We start from the raw sequence: 26,040 nt of genomic DNA on the forward strand, positions 1-26,040 counted from the left end.
CACGCTCCCACTAAATCTTGCCATCAGTTGTTGGGTTCACCCAGTCCTACTCCCACGCGGTTATCTTGTAAATACAGTCTAGATCGTCATCGCTATCGTAGTCGTGCACTGACTCTGTGTATCGCGATCCTTCCGCAGGGTCTAAAGGTACCACTACGCTCAGTGAAGTTTTCTCAAAAATCATCTTACGCTTCTTTAGATTTATCACTCCATTCATGCCAGTGGCCCAATCTATTCCCAGTAGCACGGGATAGGGATTGTTGGCATCAACAATCTCTATCACTTCAAAATCTGCAAGCATGCTCGCACAATCGATATCTACCATTATTCCCTACAATCTTCCCATAGGTAGGATCTTTTGCTGGTTCACCATCCACAATTAAATAGGAGACCATTGCAATGCAGGCCTGCCCATGCGCTCCCATGTCTGCTTTGGCAGGACGTTCGCGTCTGATCCTAGATCCAAAATCACTTGATCCATTTCATATTCCCCGATCTGTGTGGTCAATCTCATCTCTCTTCCTATTCGCGTTGTGTGCTTCCCGAGCTTTCAAACTACACACAGTTCTCTTGGTGTGGTCCCAGCGCATTTAGTTATGAGTTCTTGCAACCCCTTCATAGCCTTGCTATCGCACAACAACTTCATGCATCTCTCCAGAAAGGTAGTGTGCATTGATGGGTCCATTTCTGGTTCTAGTTTGTCTTTACTACCTGAAGTGGAGGCCTCCGCGAAGCTCTTCTTAGCTTCCATGAATGTCTCCTTAGCGTGCTCCAAATCAAATTCAGGTTCCTTTATTGGAGCCTTGCGAACCCAAGCACTCTCTTCAGGCTACTTTCCTTTGTCATCTCCTATCGTGATACCACTTCGGAGCACGATGTTTACATTCGGGTCTTCCTCGCGCGGCTCAGACCTCATCATTTGCAAGTTTTGAGTCAGTGGAGGTTGGAGTGTTCCTTTATTGCGCAACCTTCCTATCAGCATGGAGTAGTCCTCCATCTCGTGATCAAACTTGGTACAATATAAACATGATGCTCTCATCGGATTTGTACAATCGCAGGCATAATGCCCTGGCCCTTCGCAATTGTAACAAATCAGCTGGACGCAACCTCTTCCTAGTCCCATTCCACCTTGACCTCATCCGCGCCTTTAAAATTTAGTGTGTGCCATCCCTACATTTTGATCGAGGGCTCATGTTTCGATCTGAACTCTGTAGGTAGGAGTCTGATCCATCATCATTTCATAACTTCTACCGGTGCACTCATCGTGGCCTATTAACCTGCGAAAATTACAGAACAACTGCTGGGAAGTCTGTGTATACTTCTGTAATATATGGCAGTTATCTGTAGCATGCTTCCCTCCAATAAGACAAATTATGCACCATAATGTAGGCGCCGTGCTCGATCCTGCTTGTGCCTCTGGTCTTAAGGGCATTGGTACTCCTCCCTCTAGCTAGTTTGTGAATACTGGACAATGGTCCTTGTCATGTCCCTGGTCTTTTCACTTTACGTACCATACCTCCTCACATGCTTCTGGGTGAGCTCTCATGTCTTGTTTCAAACTCTACATCTCAAGACACAAGTTTTTCAACTACGCGTGGATCTGTTGGACTCCTAGGTTAGGATCTTGTATTGAGGTCTCGTGCAGTCTCATTGCGATCTCCAAGGCCTCAGCTTGAGTGGATAGCTTATGTTGTGACAGTGTGTTCCTTAGATGAGGTGTCAGTGATGCTACAAACCATGCGCGGTGTTGCCCATCCATCAAGGTCATGTTGGCTTCACGAATCACACCCTTCAATCTCTGATCCAGCTCCCAGGGGGTCTCGTCTGGAAGCATCATGATTTCCTTAAATCCAATAATCAACTATGTCTCTGATTTTGGCCTGCTAAATTCCCTATTTAGCACAGCTTGGATATCCGCGATCCCTGCGTTTGGATTGTCCTTGGAATGCTTAATATACCACATCAGTGCACAATCCTGCAAAGCACTAACCAATGTTGCTTTCTTTATATTGTCATTTGTGACTCCCTGCTCTTCCCATACAACCTTTTCCACGAACCAAAACTAGTCCGGATCTTCATTCCCTACTCCTTTGAACACTGACAATTTTATTACACTTGCCATATTTAACTGTGGTGGTGGCGGAGGTGGTGTGGGAAAAGACGAGGGTGAAGATGATGAAACTGGCGTGGTGTAGGTGGAAGTGGTATGTGCGGAATTTGCTACCTTATCAAACTGATCGCACTTTTTGGTGAAACCTTCATGATCTCTTCCTCGCTTTCTCGCGGAGGTGAAATCAAGGGGCTAGTTTCTAGTTCTGCACTACCTTTGTTTCTGTAGATCCTCCCACTTCGTGTAGCCCCAAACATCAATTTATTCGCATAACTCGTTTTTCAAACAATATCATCTTAATCCAAGTGTTCAAAGATTTAACGTACTTACCTCGCGGTCCTTTGATGAAGCGTCGTTCTGCCTCACTATAGCTGACTGAAGTATCTACCGCGAACTCAGTGATAAACCCTCCTATAATTCGATCGAGCCAATGGTCCACGGTGCGCGCGATCTTATCTTCCAATGCTTCCAGTCTGCGCACCAACTCTGGAGTCCACACAATAGGTTTGTCGAGCTTACACCTTCCGTGACTGTCTACTAGCTTCGCAATCCACTCGTACAACTCAGAGGGGAAGGATGCAAAGAAAATTTCGTGATTTCCATATATAAGTAACAACCTAACCACTCTTCCTTTGATAATCACAGGTTCCTATTTTCCTGTGCCGTGAACTCATGAATCTTCATGTCCAACCACTCTTCAGATCTCGGTCCCGGCACAGAACCATTTGTTGGCTTGTTAGGGACTGACCCAGGTTTAGACTTGATTTAGACAAACAAATCCCAGTACTACAGCCCTTTCGGAAATAGTTCACAAAGCGCGGACTGAGGTCACACCTGAAGTAGTATGGGAGGGTGCTAGAACCAGTTTTCTGCACCCTGGAGATGTCTGATGAGTTCAAGTGGTCTGCGGTTTGACCCTGTGTGCAAGTTGCTTCGCGCACTTTCCCATACCTCATGGCCTGCGATACTGCCTTTGTGGAACCCTACTCAAGGGTTGAACATTATGCTTCTGCGTTATTACCCAAGACTTTACTAATATTCCAATGTTAGTTGATTATCTTAGCCTACTTGCATGGTTTAATTTATACTTAACAATATAAACCATTCATACAGGTGCACGTAGTAAATAAACATCATATTCCCAAATTATATCAAACATGCATTAACCCAAGAACAGATACACAGAATTATGATAAAACTTCTCTTTATTAATTCCTTCCTCAGTTACATACTCGACTCCGCCCTGCGCACTCAGCTGCAGGGGTCCGCGCACTCAGTTGCGAACTACTAGGCATCTGCGTACTCAGCTGCAGAGCCTTCTCCTACTCTATGACTCAAAGACACACTTTACACTTGTGACTCAATCCCTTAGACTTGTTATTCTTCTCCACTTATTCCTTATCGTTTACACTTAGAGCCTCGCTCTATTTATACAATCCCATGGTCCACGGACCATGGATAGGCCGACATTACATTACAAAACTAGGGTAGACAACCCTATGACTCTATCATACTTTCGTGCCTCATGCCCGCAACTCGCGAAGCTTTACAACAAAATTCGGTCAAAACTTGGGCTTTAAGCCCAAAACAATGCCTTGGGGGGGATTCCATGCCCAAAAAAAATACTTAATTAATTCCTATTTTCAATAAAATCACTCAAAATCCTAGATAATTACATTAATTTAAGACTTAGGAAACCAACTTCCTTAAAATACAAGACCCCCTATGTCTACTAAAGTATAATGATAATTCCGAGCTGAATGTTCCTGCATCAGACTTCCAAGGTAGAAAATATTCATGATCTCCTGACCATGTGTCTTCATATGTTGATAGAAACCTCCAAGGTCCCAAACTTAATATGTAATTGCCCAAATGCCTTGCACCTTTGTTGTTGCTGTAGGTGTGCTCTCTTCTGTTTCATCTTCCTCTCCTTGTCAATCAGGTTCAAGTTCTGATTGATCATCCTTCCTGCCGTCATTTTCCTCATCCTAGATTATTTCATCATCAACTGCCATAGTTCTTCAATCTCCATTCCCAACACATCCTTGGGTTGGTCCATACTCTGCCAATTACTGCTATCTCTTCCTCTATGCTTCAGGTCGTTGTTCATGTCCACTAACTTCGACACCTTCACATTCTACATCTCACTGCACATTGTACATTCATATTTAAACTGTTGATTACTTTACTTAGCCTTTTCTACTTCAGCTTCTGCTATTACTCTTGATATTGCTCCAGGTGCTGCTGTAGATATTGCTTCCACCCAAAATTCCTGAATATCCTTGAATATATCTTCCTCTGCAACATCTAATTTCTGCTCCTTGTTTGCAACAAAACCTGTAATCATAAAACAATTGTTAAAATAAAAATCATAAGGCTTTTGTGCCTTTTCTTCCTTTGGCAACAATTCAGCTTGCTACTCTAATTCTTCCTCCTCTGTCAGCACATCAGTATGCTAATTTGAATTCTCAAAAGAATTCATGAGACTGTCAGCTAGTCTCTCCTCCACACCATCTGTTTCAATGATGTCTTCCTGTCCTTGTCCACTGTAGTGAACTTCTTCGTTCTCATTCAGTTCTGATTTTACAATTTGAACCCTTACTTTTTGGTTTTCTAGCCTTTTCTCCAAAAGACTTAACTCATGCCATAAATTTGCCATCCCACTTGGAATTTCTCCTAAAATCTCTGTACAATCCTCACTATCTTCTTCTTTGTCACAAGTATAACTTCTTGTTAACACTACTTCATTTTGATCCTCTATCTTTGTGATAGTTTTAGATGTCTGTCCATCACTCTCCCTTTGGCCATTTAAGAAAATAAATTCCTCGTTGTTCTTACCAATAGAAAATTCCTTATCATAAGACATAATTGTCTCATCTCTACTGAAGATATTTCCTCCACTAAGCAAGGAATTTATGAACTCCTTCTGCTGTAATAACTCAACTTGATCTTCATTTGAAAGACAATCATCATCATACTTTACTTGGCAACTTTCAACTTCATTCAAGACAGTTCCATAAGATGGTTTGTCTTCTGCAAAACCTGCATTCACACACAACTTGTCAGTTGTAAAACCACAAGACCTCATGATCTCATTTGATGATTCAATCATCAAGTCCTCCTGTTGTTCCAAGTTCTTTACATGACTCAGAAATATTTCAATAGTCTTCTCTTCAATCTCATCAAGTCCTTCACTTGATTACTTGATATCCTTCTCTACTTCTTCTTGCTTTTGGCCATCCTCATGAGTCCAACTTCCTCTGCTTTCAGTCCTTGCAATATGATAAAAAGTAAAACCTTTTCCCAACTGTGTACAGGTATTTACATGAGACCTATCTATCTCATCTTCTTTCAGAACAGAATTTAGATTCTGCCTGCCTTCTTCCTCCATTATTTCAATATCAACAAATTGTCCTTATTCACATGTTTCACCTGCAAACATACACAGATTATCAGATTTAAAATCATGTGACCCTTTGGTCTCACTTGAAGTTTCAGTCTTCAAGCCTTCATTTCTCCCTGTTCTGCTTCACAAATGGAAACTTCCATTTCCAACTCAGCTTCTCTGATTTCTTCACCAGGCTCTTCACTTGCCTCTGTTGTAGCCTTCTTTGTAACTTAGGCTACTTCACTGGCTTTTTCTTCAAGACCCACCCTAGTCTTTGGTTTTCTTCAAGTATCATACTCAATACATTGAGTTGTTCTTTCATCTCAACAATCTCTTTGTCAATTTCCTCTTGACTCATTCTCTTGCCATTTACCTTGGCATTCTCTTTCTTCACTTTTCTTCTGCTATGGTCTTCCTCAGGGAAAATTTTAAGAACCCCCCCTAAATTTATAAATATAATAAATGGGCGAATCTCCATGGCATATAGGAAAAATGGAAGGCGATTTTATCAATAATATAATATGTATATATAATTTTTTGGCGAATCTCTCACCAGGCATGGCGAATATTTTACTCAATTATAAAATCTTGTAAGATCTTGGTGAGTCTTTCACTAAATAATAAAACTTTGTAAAGTCCTAGTGAATCTTAGCATAGGCTACATGCTGGTTTAATTCCCCCATTTAAATAGGCTACATTCCGGGTGAATACCATGGGTCAATACTATGTGCCATTTTGGTGAATATCATGGGTCAATACCATGTGCCATTTTTATTTTTATTAATTCTAGTATTAGGGTTAATAATGTTTTTTTGCATGGTATTAATAACAATCTAGTCCATGGTATTTGTCCCATAGTATTTTGGCCATAGGTTTCACCTAAATATAACCCATTTTTCGAGTGTTCGTAAATATAAGATGACTTATTGAGTAAATATAAAAAAATGTTTTATTTGTTTACCATACCTCTCGTTTATTTATATTTTTATTAATTTACCATACCTCCTTTACAAATATGGTATTTGGCCCATAGGATTCACTTAAATAAAACCTCTTTCTTGAGCCTTCATAAATAGAACGAGGGTTATGGACTAAATATAAAAAGAGGTTTTATTTATTTACGATACGTCTAGTTTATTTATATTTTTATTTATTTACCATACCTTTCGAGTAAGTATAAAAAGACGTTTTATTTATTTACCATACCTCCACTTTACTTATATTTTTATTTGTTTACACCCTTACATGTATATAAGGTGACTTATGGAGTAAATATAAAAAATGTTTTATTTATTTACCATACCTCTCATTTATTTATATTTTTATTAATTTACCATACCTCTTTTATAAATATGGTATTTGGCCCATAGGATTCACTTAAATAAAACCTATTCTTGAAAATGGGCGAATGGATTCACTTAAATAAAACCTATTCTTAAAAATGGGCGAATGGAAGGTTGTAAGTCCTAATTTCAAGGGCTAAATTTACCTTTTTTACCCTCTCCCTTAAAATAAGGTGGGCTATTTGAGGTGATTTGTAAAAATGTACTATGATACAAAATATTCGCCCACTAAAAATTTAAAACCCCTTAATTTCGCCAAAGGGCGAACATTCGCCCCTAAAATTATCCTTGGTCTTCCTCAGAACCTCTGCTATGACTATCAATAGTCATCTTCTTCTCCATCTCTATGAGTTCTTCACTTACTCACCATGAGCTGCATTAAAGCCTCTGCAACAGCAGGTTCTCCCTGTTTCCACTTACATCACCAAGATTTCCTCTGTACTTGGTTTGTTTTTGCAAGCACTTGGTTCTCTGTTTCTGGAACCTCTTTGAGCACTTCTCTCTGCTCCTTCTAGGCTTCAACTCATCTGCACCTTCTAATAACACAACTCTCCTCTTTATCCAACCTCTGTTGGAATTCCTCAAGGTTCTGCCACATTATGCTTTCATTCAGAAACTTTTACCAGCTTCTTTTATCCCTTAGCAATTCTACCCACATCCTCTGTGGAATTGCCTTTGTGAGCTGCAACAATACCTCTGCAATAACAAGTCTCCTTCTTGCTACATATGCCTCACTAAGCTTCTTTCCTCTGAGCTCAGCATTTTAGCATTTCTCTGGTTCTTTCCTCTGGAACCGATTGAGCACTCCTTACTCTAGGTTGCTGCAATCTTCTCACCTTCTTATGTTGCTACCTTCAAGATCTCTGCATGATCTTGTTCTACCATTCTCCTGCACTTTGAATGGATTGTTCTCGGTTTCTTGCATCTGTAAATTCTGCTGCACTTTATCCCTATGTGCCTACTGCTTGTCAAAATAAAATATGATCTCCTCTTGCCTGCTTTCATCACCATTCACTTGTATACACACCTTCAAAACATAACTCTGTTCTAAATTTCTCAAAGACCTTTTACACAGAATTTCCTTGTTCTTCTCTCATACCAAATGATGCCAGCCAAAGCCGACAATACCCACATTATGCAAATAAAATTGCATGTAAATGGTCCCAAGCCTTAATCACCTAATCCATGGTGAAAACCTTCTTAAATCAAGGTTTAATGTTCTTAATTAAGTTTTATGTGGAACGTTATATTTGACTATTCAATAGTCTGACCCCTCATTAACCTTTCTAGTGAAACTTTATTCAAACTCATAAACTTTAGTTAATCTATACCCTGCGCATATTAACCAAACCCCACTCTTTAACTTTAGTTATATTCGAACTTAACCCATAAAACCTTTATCCGCTTTATTTCTATCATAATTCTTATATAATAGTAATACTCCACAAAGCACACGTAAACCTTACCTTTTCGCCAATCCACGACCTTGGAACATTTTCCGAGGCTCACCTTTATCACATTCAGCCTCCACCATTGATTTCACTCCATCAGATCAACGACTGTCGTGTCATATCTCATTCACTCTCCAGAACTCAAACAAACTTAACCCACGTTGATAAACTTCTCGGGTCCACTCTTTCCTAAGCCTTTATCGGCTTCAACCTCCGTCATTGATCTCATCCTTCATTTCGACAGTTGATGATACACCCGATCAACAAACCTAATCGGTGATCCTCCACCGTTTAATCAAGGCATACTTGATCCAACAGTCAACAACGATATCAGATGGGGGTCATGCGCGACGTTTAACCGCCCTTACAGGGCCGATAAGGAATACAAATCCTTAATCTATAAATGTTCGAGTCCAATTTTGAAATTAGAGTTCGATCACTTTATGACCCGATATCCATTGGATATAAGAGGCCATCAAATCTACAGTTTGCGGGACTTCGATTAGCACACTGATTAAAACAAGCTTAACCCCCGCAGTTGACTGTGATCTAAGAAGTTGAATATGAGAAAGAAGACTAGGAGCGAGTGCGGGACTTCAACCACGATCAAGAAAATCCATATTCTCCTACCCCCGCAGTTGCGGATCACCGTCGATCTAACAGATTTGTCGATTTGACGATCCAGATCTATTCCTCCGTCATTCTTCTTCTACCATTAATATTCGTCGATCTAAATGATCTGACGGCTCCCTCTGCGCTTGTTCGCTTATGATGGGATTTGTGTTATAACACAACTTTGCTCTTAATTTTAACTTTATGTACTCTTAATAACTGTCATCCCTGAACTTCACTTGGATCTTTTGATTGGATTCATCGATCAAACCCCGATCCTACATACTTCCCTTCTTCTTTGTGTTCTGTTGTAACTTCACCTACATATATATACTATGCAGAAACTTCTAATTCACACACAATTCATAACTCCATTAATCAATACACACCACACAATTCAGAATGGAATTCTCTATATTGATAAATAAATATTTACATAAGAGTATCTTTCTCTCTCTGGCCTAATATTCTAATCAGTGGCCTCTGTTTTCCTACCCGCCTGTAGGCTTATAGTGAAACCTTTAACTCACAACCTCTAACTAGCTAACCAGCTAACTATCTAACTTGACTAACTCTTTTTATGCCTTTTAGGCTTACATTTATATAAAAGGAGTCTATAACCAATTTTTGGTTCAGATCCTTAATAATTTCAACTAAAACCTTTCAATCCTATAAATCATGAACTAATTCCTAATTCAAGATCTACAATTAATTTCCAAAGATATCAATCCATATGAACTCTTAATCGTCGTGATTCTCTCATGTTCCCCTTCATTCGAGAACATTTACAATATGCCTCACAATACTTAATTAATTCCTATTTTCATTAAAATCACTCAAAATCCTAAATAATTACATTAATTTAACACTTAGGAAACCAACTTCCTTAAAATACAAAACCCCCTATGTCTACTAAAGTATAATGATAATTTTGCGCTGAATGCTCCTACATCACCTTCCATATGCAAAAATCCCAAAATAACTAGTGAAAGAACATACAATTTACTGGATAATACAATCAAAACAGCATGCAGAAAGCTTCACCCCATAAATCACACCAAACATACCTGGGAGCTTCACCCCATAAATCACACCAAACATACCTGGGAATCTATGTCAGGTTCTCGATCTTCCAGCTCCCTTCACCATGTCAACACAATGTACATCTCTCTACAGAATTCTAGTCTTTTGAGGCCTATATGGGACATGTTTGTTGTTGGAACTTGAACACTAGCTCACAGAGCAAGTTATGATTATTTTGACATGTTATTAGTAAACCATAACACTCTCACATAATATTGTAACAAAGCATATTTACAAATTAAAAATTTCCATAATAAAATAGAAGTAAATATCCATAATTAAAAATCTTATTACATATCTTTCACAATAAAATAAAATAAAAATAGATATCCATAATTAAAATTTTTATTACATATTTATAAAAATATATATATATATACCTATACAACCTTTTTAAATTTTTGTAAAAAATTACTATATTTAGACATTGTGCGTGGTAACTATTTACGTTCACGTTTTTCATGTCGATATTGTATATGGGTAAATTAACTGCCTCTATTCGATACTCATGTCATCCGGAATCACATCCCGTGAAGGGTCACCAGGTTGGTAATATATACATGGATAAATTTGTATATACAAAACCCGCCATACGATCTCTTAATTGGATCCGTACGTAGTTACATAATGCAATAAAATGGTGTTGTCTAATTATTAGATTTTTTGGTCAGACTATGTTATGTTTATGTTCTCTCAGTTTCTAGACAATTCTGCCAGGTGTATTGGATGCTCTTCCGAAGTTTGACTTAACGCCAGATACACCACAAAATCATCCAAGAACCGCAGGAAGACATCGTTCAGAACCTTTTGGCCAAAGTTTGCATCCGCAGGAAGACATCGTTCAGAACCTTTTGGCCAAAGTTTGCATTTGCGGCTTAAATTAGGTTTCTCGTTACATTTTGGTGTTTAAATTAGGTTTCCAATGTAAAAAGATAAAAATTCACAATTCAAATTTATAATTTTAAATTACTCGAGACGATCTTGATTGCTGTTTATAATTTTAAATTACTCGAGACGATCTTGATTGCTGATTCACGGAATATTGGGTAATCAGGAGTAATCAGAGGAATATGGTCGTAATCGATCACTTATTTGATCGCATTGTTAAATATTCAACGAATCAACAATCTAGATAATCTCAGATCCTCTCAAGAGGTTGAACTTTCTAATTGAACCCTGCACTTCTAATCAAATAATCATAATAAAACCTTAAAACTTCTAAATCTATGATCACTCTACTTAATAGATAGCTGATTCCCAATCATCAGAATAATATAATCACAATCACACAATCAATTATTTAATTGTGTCATGTCCATCTGATTATCGAATATTCAACAAATCAGCAATCGAGATAAACTCGGGACTCCTCAAAGGTCGAACCTGTGCGGAGTACCCTGCACTTCTAATTAGATAATATTTTAGAACAACGAAAATTGATATTTGAAAATAAGGTGATGTCCACAGCCTGCCCAGAAAACCATGTCTGCGCCAGTACTAAATTCACAACGTCACATTGTAGGTGCCAGCAAAGCACAAAATCCTAATCAAACACGGTGTACAACTGATTATCAGTCAAAATAGTAGCAGAAGCGCGATCCAGGAATGTAGAGGTATAGCTAGTATTCCTATTTACAACTGATTAACAGTCAAAATAGTAGCAGAAGCGCGATCCAGGAATGTAGAGGTATAGCTAGTATTCCTATTTTTATCTTTAAGATTTTAGAATATTCAGGATGGGATGAAGAAGAGCCAGTTTACTACTAGTGCCAGTTTAATTATTTGATTTCGTTTTTATTCAAGTTCTAAAATATTTTCAGAATTTACAATCAAGTCAAAATTTAAATATTTATGCACGGAAAAATTAATAGTAAGCCTTAGAAGGTCTATAGAAGAACGATCCATACTAGTTATGTTTAATCAAACCCGTGGGCGTCGCGTGGAAGGGGGGCTTCATCTTCCAGAATTTGGCAAACATGGCGCATGCGCAACCTCAATATCGGCTCTGATTGGGAGCACAACACCCCCAATTTCAGGACCTTTTCCATCTCGCCCACATCATATTCCCGCCCCAGCTTCGGATCCGCCGCATCAAGCACCCTCCCCTCTCTGTACAGATGCCATACCCAGTCCACCAAAATTATCCTCTCTTCCTCCTTCGACATATCCACGGGCCTCCTCCCGCACGCCACTTCCAGCAGCAGAACGCCAAAGCTGAACGTGTCCGACATCGGCGTGGCCTTTCCCGTCTTTGTCAGCTCCGGCGCTATGTATCCCACCGTTCCCACCACATGAGTCGTTCCAGGATTCTCGCTGTGTTCATACAGCCGAGCGAGGCCGAAGTCCCCCAGCCGCCCGTTGAGCTCAGAATCCAGCAGCACGTTGCTCGACTTGATGTCTCTGTGGATGACCCTCTTCTCCCATTCTTCGTGCAGATAAAGTAGCCCTGCCGCCACGCCCTTCAAGATCGCGTATCGCCGAGGCCATGGCAGGATGGTCATTGGGTTCCCGAATATGAGTCTATCCAGGCTGCCGTTGGGCATGTAGTCGTAAACGATGAACAGCTGCTTCTGCATCCTGCACCACCCCCGGAGCTGAACCAGGTTCCGGTGCTGCATGCGGCCCATGGTCGAGATCTCTGCCACGAACCCCTTCATTCCCTCCGTGAACTCCTTCGTTAGAGATTTCACCGCGACTTCCTGGCCGCTGCTCGGGAGAACACCCCTGTAAACCTTGCCGAAACCCCCCTCCCCCAGAACGTTTTCATCCCGGAATCCGTTCGTGGCTATGCTGAGATCCTTGTAAGTGAATCTATGGGGCCAGAACTCATTCTCCCATTCTTCGTTTATTTCTATATACCTGCCTTTTTTTAAAAGCACGAATAGAACTAAAATCCCCAACCCGACTACAACCAGGTTCGCAACTATAAGGCTGCCTATTAATACCCTGGACAGAGGCTTGGAATTCAATTTAACAAACTTAGGCAGATGCGACATATCGAGTGGGGGAGCCGTACCTTCTGTGGTGAAGCTCCACGCCAGAACATGATGGTCTTCGATGAAATTCCCCGTAGCCGCTGAAAAGCCAACGAACATCTCGTCTTGCAGAACGCTCTGCAGATCGATTTTCTGAGATATCAGCGGCTTATTCGGTCTCGGCAAGCCAGCCAATGTTATGGTAACGTTGACCTGGCTTTGCAGACCGTCGTAATCGATCCAGGCCTGTATGTTGTTTCCGCTCTTGAGGCTCAATTCATGGAAATCGTCCCCATCCCAATACCCGGCGGTCTCTGTCCACACTGAATTGAGGTTATTGATGTTCACGCCCACGTGGTTGTCGTCGGGGTCATTGAACTCCACACTCTTGATCGTATCGAACTCCACTGCGAACAAGTGATTGTATGTCTGCCCGTTGCTGGTGTTATTAAGCAATCCCAGATACCCGGCCGACACAGCGCTCATGGGAGATGTGTAGGGCGTAAGGATGAAGGCCATTCCCTCACCACCTACGCCAGTGTGGGGAGGCACCATGCAGAAAACGAAGGTAGTGCTGAAGGAGGAAAGCGTCTCGTTGCTTTTCAATGTCACGGGAATCGAATACAGCGCCCGGCCGAGAATAAAAGATGTGTGATTTGTGAGGGTGAGCACGGATTGGGAGTGAGTGAGTGAAGCACCTGCCTCCAAGATCAAGTTGGTTCCATTGAATCCGTCGAACAGGAAACTGGTGTGTTGATGATCGTCATCGGCCTGTGCATGAAAAGGTAGCATGACAAGGGAAGCGAAGGCTATCAGAGTAATTAGACTGCCGGTAAATGTAACGGGATAGATTCGTGGTTGTAAAAAATTCATCGATGGACTTAAATCTCCAGACTGGACTCCTGATTTTGATTTTGGATACGGAGATGACAACTTAAAATGACCTGCTGTTGGTGTGGGCGTCGGCTCTCCCTGTGAGGGAACTGAAGGAGCAAGGACAGAGCCTAACGGCCACCTTTCATTTGTCGACGACATCACTGAAGCCTTGTATTTAATCGTGCTCTATTTCATTTCTCTGCCGCAGCCACCAAACGTAAGGGTGTCGCTCAGTGTCCACTTTCCACGATTCCAACCCCTCTTCAGCAACGATTTTCAATTTTTGTAGGCGAACAGGTAAATTCTTTTTCGCACGGACATTCTTTTCAAAATTTTACTATCAACTTGCAACGGTGGATAAAAATATATCTTTTATGATTAATCTCATTTATTTTAAATTGACTTTTTATTTTATATATATACACTTTGAAGATGTATGTTTTTTTTTCCAGAAGAAAAAGCGGAATAGATTTATATTAACTCAATATAAAAACTACAATTGGGATAGATAAATAAAAAACAGAAGATTTTCAAACTTTACACATGACTCAAAAATTTACACGACTCAAAAAAACCTAGGATGGACTGATTAAACATATACAAAAAAATTTACACGACTCAAAAAAACCTAGGATGGACTGATTAAACATATACAAAAACATTGGTCAGATAAACATAGGAGGAGCATTTTGTGGACGAAGATTAGGCCTGATTCCCTGATAAAGCATCATAACTTGAGCGGATACAATGCAAAATGTCTGAGAGAGGAGACTTTGAATCTCGAAAATTTTATGGTTCCGCCACTTCCAAGCATACCAAATCGTGATGACAAGGAGGGGACGCCTTGACACACTTTGTGAGCTCCACCAAAGAAAGGCTGCATGAACAGAATCAAAAATGTTGTGAGGGAAATCAAAATAAATGCGAGATCATACCAGATTTTCTGAGAGGAGTTGCACTGGAAAAACATGTGTAGATTGGTCTCTTCTTCTAACTCGCGCATCGAGCATCTGCTGGGGCCATGCCAATTCCTCTTCCTTAGATTGTCCCAAGCCAAATTTCGGTTATAGAAAACCAGCCAGGCAAAAAAAGTCATTCTAGGGGGACAACCTATTTTCCATAGAACAACCGGGAATATGGGAGGAGGAGGCAAAGCCTTTAAGTGGATCAAAGCAAAGTAGATATCTTTTACTCTGGGAGCTGTCGAACAATTGGAGAAAGACCAGGTTAAATGGTCAGAGGTTCCTGCATGAACAATTCCACAAACCTGTAGAGAAGCTTTGATCTGATTCCATGAAGAATGGAGAGAAGCAGGAAGGCCAATAACATGAGCATCCTTCCATACAGGAGAGAGGCCGTTCTAGTCTAAAATGAGCTTGTCCCACGTGAAGACGCCAATACGATGAAGAATAAATATCAGATCTTCTGGGAATAAAAAGTTACCAGAACAAGCGATATGATCCAAGCCAATGAAGATCCTGTTTCCAATATGCATGCTCCATCTGAATTTTGACAGAAAAAAACTTTCAATTTTCCTAAAACTATGCCAAATAGCAGATCCTGTTTTGATGCTAATTGCCTCATTCCTATACCAGAATTCTAGACTTTTACCTTTCAAGTATTTCTGCCTGATTGTCTTGGACCATGGACCATCCCCGAATATCCCGCGCCATAGAGATTTGCACAGGAGGGCCTTACCAAAATTCCTTAGATCCTTTAGGCCCCATCCGCCCATATTCTTTGGTAGAGAAATCCTATCCATTCTGGAGAGATGATACTTCGACTGTTCCGGACTGCCTCCCCATATAAAATTTGCTGTTGTTGAAGTCATCATATTGATAATACTTACTGGAAGGAAGAAGAGATGAGCCCAAAAGACTGCCATCTGCATTAGAACGGCTTGCGAGAGGATGACTTTGCCTGCCAAGGAGAGGCTTCTGAATTCCCATGCTGATTTTTTTTTTTTTTTTTTTTTTTTTGAAGATGTATGTTAGTATCAACTTGCAACGGTGGATAAAAGTATATCCCTTTTATGATTAATCTCATTTATTATAAATTGATTTTTTATTTTATATATATATATATTTTGAAGATGTATGTTAGTATCAATTTGCAACAGTGGATAAAAATATATAGTTTTTATGATTAATCTCATTTTATTTAAATCCAATCTTTTTTGTTGCTTTGTGGACTTTAGAAAGGCTTTCGATACGGTTCCTAGAAACAACTTTTGGAATAGATTAGAAGAGCTAAAGGTTCATTTCGAGTTGAGAGTTGCCGCTATAAGGTTATACGAGAATGTAATTGCCAAGCTAAAAAGCAATGAGGGTTGGTCGAAAGATATTAAATGTAATATCAGAGTTAAACAAGGTTGCCCCCTCTCCCCTACCCTATTTAGCATTTACATCGACAAGCTTGAAGGTTATTTAGAGGAAGCAGGATCTGCTGGCACGATCTTAGCTAGGATAGTCATCATCCTTCTTCTCTACACTGACGATATTGTTCTTCTCGCAAGGTGCCCATCTGATTTTGATAAGCAACTTAGGCTTCTTAAGGATTTCTGCTCTACCATGGGTATGCATGTTAACACTGACAAAACAAAAGTTATGATTATCAAATCCAAGAAGGACACTAACGCTAATTTTATGTATGACAATAATAACTAGGAGGAAGTGTATTCTTACAAGTACCTAGGAATTGATATTCATCACAAGCTCAACTCGAACTATAGCATTGAGAAAATGATTAATGGAGGGTGGAAAGCTTATTTTGGTCTTGAAAATAATTGTAAAACGACAAACCTTGTAATGTGGGATAAAAAGAAGTTCTTCTTTGAAACTTTAGTTGCTTCTATTATCTTATATGGATGTGAGGTCTGGGGTTGCAACATCTCTAGAGAATCCTGGAGAAAGATTGACCAAATCCAGAAGCGTTTTATAACGTATAACCTGGAAATTAAAATCAATACACCCTATCCTATTCTCCTTATAGAAGTAGGTCTTTCCCCTATCGAGAGCCTAGCTATGACTAGGCTTCTAGTGTACAAGCACAAACTCAATAACATAGGAGATCATAGACTTCCTAAGCTAGCTTTAACTTCCAACCAAAACCACCTAAGGCTCGAGCAGGGGTGGTATAAAGACACGAGGGTCTGGTTAAACCATTGGGAGATCAACGAGAATGATGCATTGCAAAACATTAATAACATTAAAAATATTGTTACTTCTAAGTTCAAAGAAAAAATGTGATGTGAGAAATATTTAGCAACTAAGAGAAAATTAGGCTATTATAAGAAGGCCATCAACCCCACCATAGAAGATCAAAAGTATCTCTTTGTTTTAACTAGCTCAAAGAAGAAAATTAATATAGCGAAGATTAGAACGAACTCTCATGAGCTCCATAGTGAAAGAGGTCGTTGGGCAGTCCCTAAAATACCATGGATGGAAAGGATCTACCTTCTCTGTGAGAATAGGAACATCGAGGATGAAAACTATTTCCTCGTAGAGTGCCTCGCGTACAACCACATTAGATCTTAGTTTCATAATCTCTATCGCAATACTGACCTTCCAAGCTTTTTGAGCATAGGAATAAAATCTTAAATCAAACTAAATAATTTGTTTCTGGTTTCAGTGGACGTTAACCACCACCACCACCACCATCATCATCATCATCATCATCATCATCATAATATATATATATACTTACTTTGAAAATGTATGTTAATATCGACTTGCAACATTAGATAAAAATATATTATAACTATAATGATGAATAATTTAGTTAATTTTAAATATTTTTAAACTAATATAACTCCACAATTAATTCCCACTCTCAACACGCTCATATAGAATTTATATTTTAAAATACCCCTAATTTAAATTCATCTTAGTATTAAATTTGTGTCTAACCAAAAAAACCATATACTCTACTATAAAATATTGTAACCCTAAAATTAATCCTAAATACCTTTAATATATTATCACCACAAATAACTACCACCCTCAACTTTCCCCATCAAATTTGAATCTTAAATATTTGATTCACAGTGACGTCATTCATATCTCATCATGCTTTTTAATTTCAATATGATTTTTTATTTTCGTATTATTATCACGCAATTATTATTATTTTAATCTAATTTGACTTTTAAATATTGATATGTTTTAGTATTTTATTTTAATATATTTTATTTTCGTATTATTATCACGCAATTATTATTATTTTAATCTAATTTGACTTTTAAGTATTGATATGTTTTAGTATTTTATTTATCTTATTTAAATATATTAAGTTTTATTAGAAATGTAATCTAAACGCATTTAATTTAAATTCTATTAAGTTTCTGTTAAATTATATTAATTTGACTTTTTAATATTGATATGTTTTAGTTATTTATTTATTTTATTTAAATATATTAAGTTTTAGAAATGTAATTTCACGCATTTATTTTAAATATTATTAAGTTTCTGTTACATTATATTTTATTGCACAGTATATGTAATGTGATTTATTTTTTAATTTATTAATTAAAATCCTAAAAAACATTTTTCCCAATTTTTTTTAATATAAATAAAATATTAAGCTAGTTCAGTTAATTAATATATTTAATATATATTTTTAAAAATATAATGTTATTGGCTTATGGGGTGTAGAGTAGTGATAAGGTGTTTTATTAAGACACTTTGTGGTGTAAAGGTTATTGGTTCAAAACTTCATGGGAAAAAACCCAACAATGCTAAGGGTTGTTGTGCGCCAAGCTAGATGTGATTGCCAAGCAATTTTGACAGCTTGGATGTCCATAGGTCACAGTTGCTCAAGCCACATGTTAGTCGTGCTAGTCATATGAGGACTCACATAAACTAGCAAAACAAAATAAAAAATGATGTCAATTTAGTTGTTTGGTTATGAGTTTATGCAATAATGGATTTTGATTCATGGTCACATTGGAGTTGTTGGTATTTCTTTTCAGTTTCTGGATTTTCAACGCTATCATGCCCAAACATAGAATGAGGTTGTTTCACAGTGCTAGTTTTTCAAAAGCCCTGGTTGATTTTCCATGTAAAAAAATATAAGACCAAGGTCATGGGACATGTATTCCAACCTAAATGGTTGGAAAAACATCCAAGTGGGTGTCACTTTCAGTTTCTTTATGGCTAAGGAAATTGGAAAAGACATTGGCAAAGGCAAAGAGACAATAATTGGCATCTATTTATGGAAATAATGGAAAATAGGAGAAAAAAGAGATGAAATGTCACAAATTTGCATGAGAGGGGAATTGAAGGAGAAATGAAGGAAAATGAAGAAATAGAAGCCTCAATGATAAAAAGACTCCTGAGGATCAATTCACAAACTTTTGTTAGTTTTAGCTTGGAGTTGTTTTCTATTATCTCACTCTCTCATACTCTTGCACACTTAGAGTACCCTTGGAGCACTTTGGCATACATTGGATTTTGAGAAAAAATGCGAAGGAAAGCAAGAAAATGCAAGGGAATAGGTGAATCAATGACTATAGTTGGATTTATTTGCATGTATCGAGTTGCATGTATGATTTCCTTGCTAGTTTTGGCATGCATGGTATATGCATGTGGTTTCTTTGTTGTTTGTTGTCATTGGCATGGAGATTTACCTGGATGGACAATGGTTTTAGCTTTTCCTTGCCATTTCCTAAATATCTATGTTGTTGTGGGTTTTTCCACTTGTTGTTTTCTGGTTGGTGCTTAGGTTCCTTATGGCTGTGGATTGAGTTACTAGTTCCTGGAGCCGTTAGTTGGAACAATTGCTCTGGAAGCCTTAGAACAACTTAGGTTGAGCTACTAGTCTTGGATCCTAGGTTGGGACAAAAGCTCTGGAGCCCTTGGTGGGTTGAGTTACTAGTCCCTGGAGTCGGGTTAGACAAACGCTCTTGAGCCTTGGAAGGTTATGGGTTGAGTTATTAGTTCTTGGAGCCATGGTTGGAATAAACACTCTTAAGCCCTGGAAAACTTGGGTAGAGATTGATCTAGTTGGTGTTAGTGATGTTCGACCATGAGGTGGAGTCACTAGTTGAGGCTTAAGGTGGTTTAGCCTCTGGAAGCCCTGGTTTGGTTTTGTTTTGGTTATTCCATGACGTCCCACATTCATGCTTGGAATATGGCGTGAGGGTGATTAACTGAAAGAAATATTTAGTTTAGCCTAATCTATGGTTGCGTTGTACATGAAAGTCTCTGACTTGTTTGGAATTTTCATATGTTAATATGAGGTATTTTCTATTGTGATCTATGAGCATATGTATTGATTATGTTGATGATATTATGGTTGAATTTCCAGGGTTTATATGTTGGTTATTTGCTGGTTATATGCCGGTTATATGTTGGTTATATGATGTATATTGTATGGATCTTGACATGTTTGATGAATATATGAATGGTTAATTAATGCGTGGACTAATAAGTATTGTTGTAGTTATGTGGAGAGGGAATAAGTCTTTCTTCATGATTCTTAGATGAATCTCAGACTATTATGATCAAATATTCATTCATGATCTGTAGCTTACATGTTTGTCATATGTTTGACAAAATTACTGTCATGGTTAGGCTTGGTTAGGTCAATTCCTTGATCAAGTTTTGTATGAATGGTTTGTCGTGATGTTATTTATCATTCTGGAATGTCTCACCGAGTTTTGGTAGTGGTCTGGAAGCTAGCCTAAAATGGTGGCTCAGAATCCGGGACCGCACCTTCTAAACTATAAGTTTTTGACCATAACCACACCCTTACAGGCTTATGTATGCGGTTGTAGGCCTATAACTGCACGAAGGCCTTGTCATGCAAGCGGTTATGGGCCCAAGTCACTAAAACAATAATCTAGCTCAAGGTTTGCGCACTTGGTGTGGTTGTTCTACCTCTGAGAGTCCAGTAGGCCGTGTAGGATGTCAGTTTGTGGTTGGTAAGTTCCAGTTGTCAAACCCACTTCCTTAATTGGATCTAGGAGGTCGAGTCATGTAATAGTACCTCTCTGTCTCATGTTTACTCTGGGAGGCCAGTTAAATTGGGTAAATGTGGGAGGGCTGGTTATAGGGTGGTATCAGAGTGGGTTCTGTTCTCTTTGGGTGATATCTAATACCATTGGGTGGTATTAGAGCTTCCACGTTCAAACTCTTGGACTAGATGGGCTAGATGCATGTTGTTATGCATGCATCGTTTTGGTTATGGTTATGCATGCATAGTAAGTTAGCCATGCATCGTGGTGGTCATTATGTAGTTTGTGTCATCATGATGCTGATATGTTAGCCGAGATGGAGCAGAAGATGCAGATCATCAGAGCGAGGTTGCAGCGCTAGACCTTGGGGTAAGAGCATATTGTCATATAGGTTTGTATGTTGGGGATGTAGGTATGTGGGTTAATGGTTGCTATAAGCATTATGCTTATCTACATGAATGTCATTCTATTGTTTTTATGATTACATGCATGATAGATGCTAGTTGATCAATGCAGTCATATGCACATGCATCGGATAATCATGCATGGTAGTTAATTTGTTGTTATATGCATTGTGGTAATATTCATGATGATTATAGTCATTGCAGTTAAGATCTTGATGTTATATGTATCGTGCTACTATGGATTTCTATGTGTAGATGATTATGGTTATGATATTCATGTATGAGTTGATATAATTGTGATATTGTGTCATACTAATATGGACTGACTTGTGCAAATGTGATAGCCTCCCCTGAGATACATTGAGGTATGAGTGTGATTATGTCATATGTTTGGTTTATCTAACATGATATGTTTACAGTTTGTCTCAATGTTTGATTAATTGCATTATATGTGTATGTGTCTATAATATTGCATGAAGGAATTATCTTGTTTTAAGATTATTTTACTATCACAATATGTGTTGGGACAACTAATATGCACTTGAGTGTAAGTCGGTGCTAGTTGTAGTATTATGATTAATGACTATGAGTTGATTATGGCATGGCTATCAGTCTTGGTAAAGGTTGATTTCAAATTAATATACATTATTTCTTGATCTTTGGAACATGTGACCGACATGTGTGAACAATCGCAGTGTTAGGCCCCTATACCACTAGTGTAACCCCTTATTGTTATTAGTACAAACTACTTATTATATTGATGTACCCATGTAGTGGCCATATTGTTACTATTGTGCCCATAGAAGCTCATTATTGTTATTATTGTGCCCTTACATTATTATTGTTATGTCGACTATGATTATGTTATGACCCCTTAGACTCTTATAAATAGAAAGGAGGTCTTTTCATTTGTATCATCCAAGAATTGTTCATTTATGTAATGTAAAGGAGGTTGCCCCATCGAAGAGGCTAAATTCTAAGGCATTGATCTATCTTTTCTATCTTTTATTGATCTGGTTTCATAACATTTGGTATCAGAGCTTTGGATTCTAGGGTTTCGCTGCTCCAAATAGGTCATCGTGGAATTTTCGCTATAACTTTTGTTTTGCGTGGTTTCAGAAGCTAAAATAAAAAACCCATTTGAGAAGACATCGCGCTGAACCTCGGGTCAGAATTTCAGATATTTTCATGATATATTTTGCAGAGATATGATCTGAGGAAGTTGATCTTTTTGCAGATCCTGAATTACATTCCAAACAGGTGACCGGGGGAAAATAATCATAACTTTCTCTCTGAGCATCGGATTGAAATTTCGTAAGAATTTATAGAAAGAGGATAGACTGTAGTTTCTTGTAGATATTTTTCAGAGCCAAAACTCGAAACAATGACATGTGGCACTTCATACAAGTTCGCTCTTCTAGAAAGGTATATAATCAGGTCATCTTGGGAGATTGTGCATAACTCTTTCTTGGAGAATCCAATTTGGATCAGACTAGTGGCATTGGAAAGAGGACACAGAGGGCTACTACAAGTTGCAATTTTAGAACTTAAAGATCCGAAAGTACAGAGTTACAGTCGTTTCAAGATTGAGCTCCTAAAATCAAGAAAAAGCAAGATGAGGAAGTTTGATGGCAAGGATCCGGTAAATTGGATACTTCAGATGGAGCAATATTTTGATCTACATGGTGTACCACTCTTACAAAAGGTATGTATTGCATCTTCATATTTACAACCGGATCAATTTCTATGGTATGAAGAGCTTTGTTCTCATAAACAACTTGTTACGTGGTCAATTTTCACGGAGGAAATGATAGCACATTATGAGGATACAAAGAGAAACACCTTCTTTAGAGCAACACCACAACAATTGGAAAGAGTAAAAGGGCTTTGTGACATAGTAGAAAGAAAAATTATGGAAACCAGGAAGCAGAGCCCTCACAACTATAAAGATGGAAGTGTTGTTTCTCCTAGCCTTCCATAACCTACAAGGGTTACACTACAACAATTGGAAGAAAAAAGAGAAAAAGGGATTTGTTACAATTTTGATAGCAAATGCACTAAAGGTCATAAGTGTTCTGAGAAGAAATTATTTTACATAGAATATGAAGAGGAGGAATAAAGGATCAAGAAACATCAAAAGAAGAAGATATACGCCAGGACCCCACCCCAGAGAAAGAAGAAATGAATCAGACCATATCTTGTAAAGCATTGGTAAGAATTACCACTCCTTAAACTCTCAAGATAGAAGGACATATCAAGAAGAAAAAGGTGGAAGAAGTGAAAGATCACATCGAAAAAGAAGAAATGAATCCAACCATATCTTGTAATTCATTGGTTGAAATTACCACTCCTCAAACTATCAAGATAGAAGGACATATCAAGAAGAAAAATGTTCAAGAAGTGAAAGATCACATTGAGCATCAAGAAATGAATCCGACCATATCTTGTAAAGGATTGGAAGAAATTACCACTCCTCAACTTCTATAGATAGAAGGACATATCAAGAAGAAAAAGGTTCAAGCAGTGAAAGATCACATCGAGCATCCACAACAAGTTCTCCAACTTTTAAAGGATAATGCCACTTCGGTGCAAAATCAAACGAAACAACAGGTAGATCAACATCATAGTGAAAAATGTTTTGATGTAGGTGATTAGGTATTTTTACTGCTACATCTCAAGCAAGCTATTTATGAGAAGGAAATGCCGGCAATACTACATGCACTTAAAAAATGGTGACCTTACCGAATGGGAAGACTCTTCAAGGATGAGGATGTGGAAGCATTGTTTTGTGCTATTTCTATTATCCAACCAGATTGGATAAACAAAGCAAGGGATGAATGGAAGAAGGATGAAGAAGTATGGCCACTTATTCAAAAGTTGCAAAAGATCCCAATTCAAACAATATTGCTAGAAATTGAAGAGGAAGGAAAAATCATATTGGAACCTAGAGCAGTCACAGAAACAAGAACCCGACAACTACAAAATCAATCAATTTCAGAGTATCTCATCAAGTGGAAGAACTTACCTGCTGAAGATTCCACATGGGAGGACAAGAATTTTATACAGAAGCATCAAGAACTACTCAAGCGTTGAGGACAACACTTTTTGAAGGAGAGGGGCATGTTAGGCCCCTATACTACTAGTGTAACCCCTTATTGTTATTAGTACAACCTACTTATTATATTGATGTACCCATGTAGTGCCCATATTGTTACTATTGTGCATGCTTGGTATTAGCATGACAAGGCAACAATTGATTTGTTTATATCACTAACAACTGGGTGATGTAATAAAATGTAATAAGACTTAGCAAGTTAAAACAAAGGAATTGGGTGAGAATTCTTTTGGCTATGTTTGGAAGCTGCAATTCCAAATGAATGGGTTCTTTGCATGAATATAGGAAGTCTTCTTAACCTTGACTTTGTCTGACATTATGTGGATATGTGTTATATTCATGAACTTACATTTAACAGGTATAACAATTGGTTTTAGTTATGGCTGGATTCTTCAAAGAATCAGAGTCTCTTGAGACATGATATATGTACGTGTTTAGTTACAAGGCAACATGCTTAACACAACAAGATAAGGTATTTGGTATATTTTCACTAGTACAAAATGGCTAATTAGTTACTAAAACAACGACTAAAATTTGCATATAAATGACTATTTTTCAGTCAGTGACCAGTAATAGCTAATTTACAGTATCTTATAATGCGACCAACTTTTAGTCGTTTTTAGCTTAGTCATTAATTGATTGTCTCAATTTTATCATCTAGCAGTATAATTAGTCATAAATTTTGTCATTAATTTAGTTATTGATTTAGTCATTAATTACCACAATTAATGACCAAATATACAACAAAATATATTACTATATGATCGTCCGAGAAAACCAATTAATGACCAAAGAAATATGACCAAAATGTTGGTCGTGTTATAAGATACTGTAAATTAGCTACTAATAGTCATATATATGCAAGATTTAGTTATCATTTGTAATGAAAAACTAATCATTTGCAGTAGTCATTTATATTTTTTTTGGTAGTTTCATAATCATTATATAAACAACTAATTTAGTAGTTTATATTCATTTCATTTATTTTCATTAATAATCATTATAAACGACTTTCTATTTGTGTTCATCATTAATCAATATAAACTACTAATTTAGTAGTTTTAGATTGATTTTATGTATTCATGATTAATCAACATAGATTAATTAGTATGATTTTGCGACTAAATTAAAAAACATCATAGAATCTGAATTGGTTCATCTAATATGAAAATTCAAAATTACATATGTTAGTTAAAATACTAAACAATATCAAGTGCAACTATAAATAATTTCAACCATAGAAATTATATTATATGAAATGTCGAGTATTACAATATGAGTTTCCAACTTAACATTAGATGGACTACAATTGACACATGAAATGTTGTTTCATCACTATAAAACATTATCATTGTGCTGTCAAGTCATTGTAGGTGAATTCACCAACTATGAAGACTTGAACATCAGTCTCTATGTGTGTGTCTTATGTGGGATATTGGCTTTAAGGGTACCACTAGACTGGTTCTCTTCTCTCTCTTTTTGCATTTTTCGCTCCAGTGTTAGTGTTCTCCTCTTTCTTCAAATCCTGCTACTTACCATCAATACTGAGTTCCTTTTTTGAAAACAAAAGAACCTGGAATGTAAAGTGTAAGACATGAAAGACGATGAAAAATAGAATAGAAATGAAAGTAGACTATAAAGGATTTATATTACATATATCTCAACATCAACAATGTTAAATCCATTCCTCCCCATAAGAGCAAGAAACTCGAACAAGTTTTCTTCATT

General features: G+C 37.8%; 1 pseudogene; it reads right to left on the reverse strand.

The window, feature by feature from the left end:
• Nucleotides 1-11,893: 11,893 nt before the first annotated feature.
• Nucleotides 11,894-13,910, reverse strand: LOC149161454 (L-type lectin-domain containing receptor kinase IV.3 pseudogene; annotated as a pseudogene).
• Nucleotides 13,911-26,040: the final 12,130 nt, after the last annotated feature.

Source organism: Pinus tabuliformis, chromosome 5_2, assembly GCF_031772625.1.
Source record: "Pinus tabuliformis cultivar Carrire ecotype Pingquan chromosome 5_2, CPIR1, whole genome shotgun sequence".
Classification (NCBI taxonomy): Eukaryota; Viridiplantae; Streptophyta; class Pinopsida; order Pinales; family Pinaceae; genus Pinus; species Pinus tabuliformis.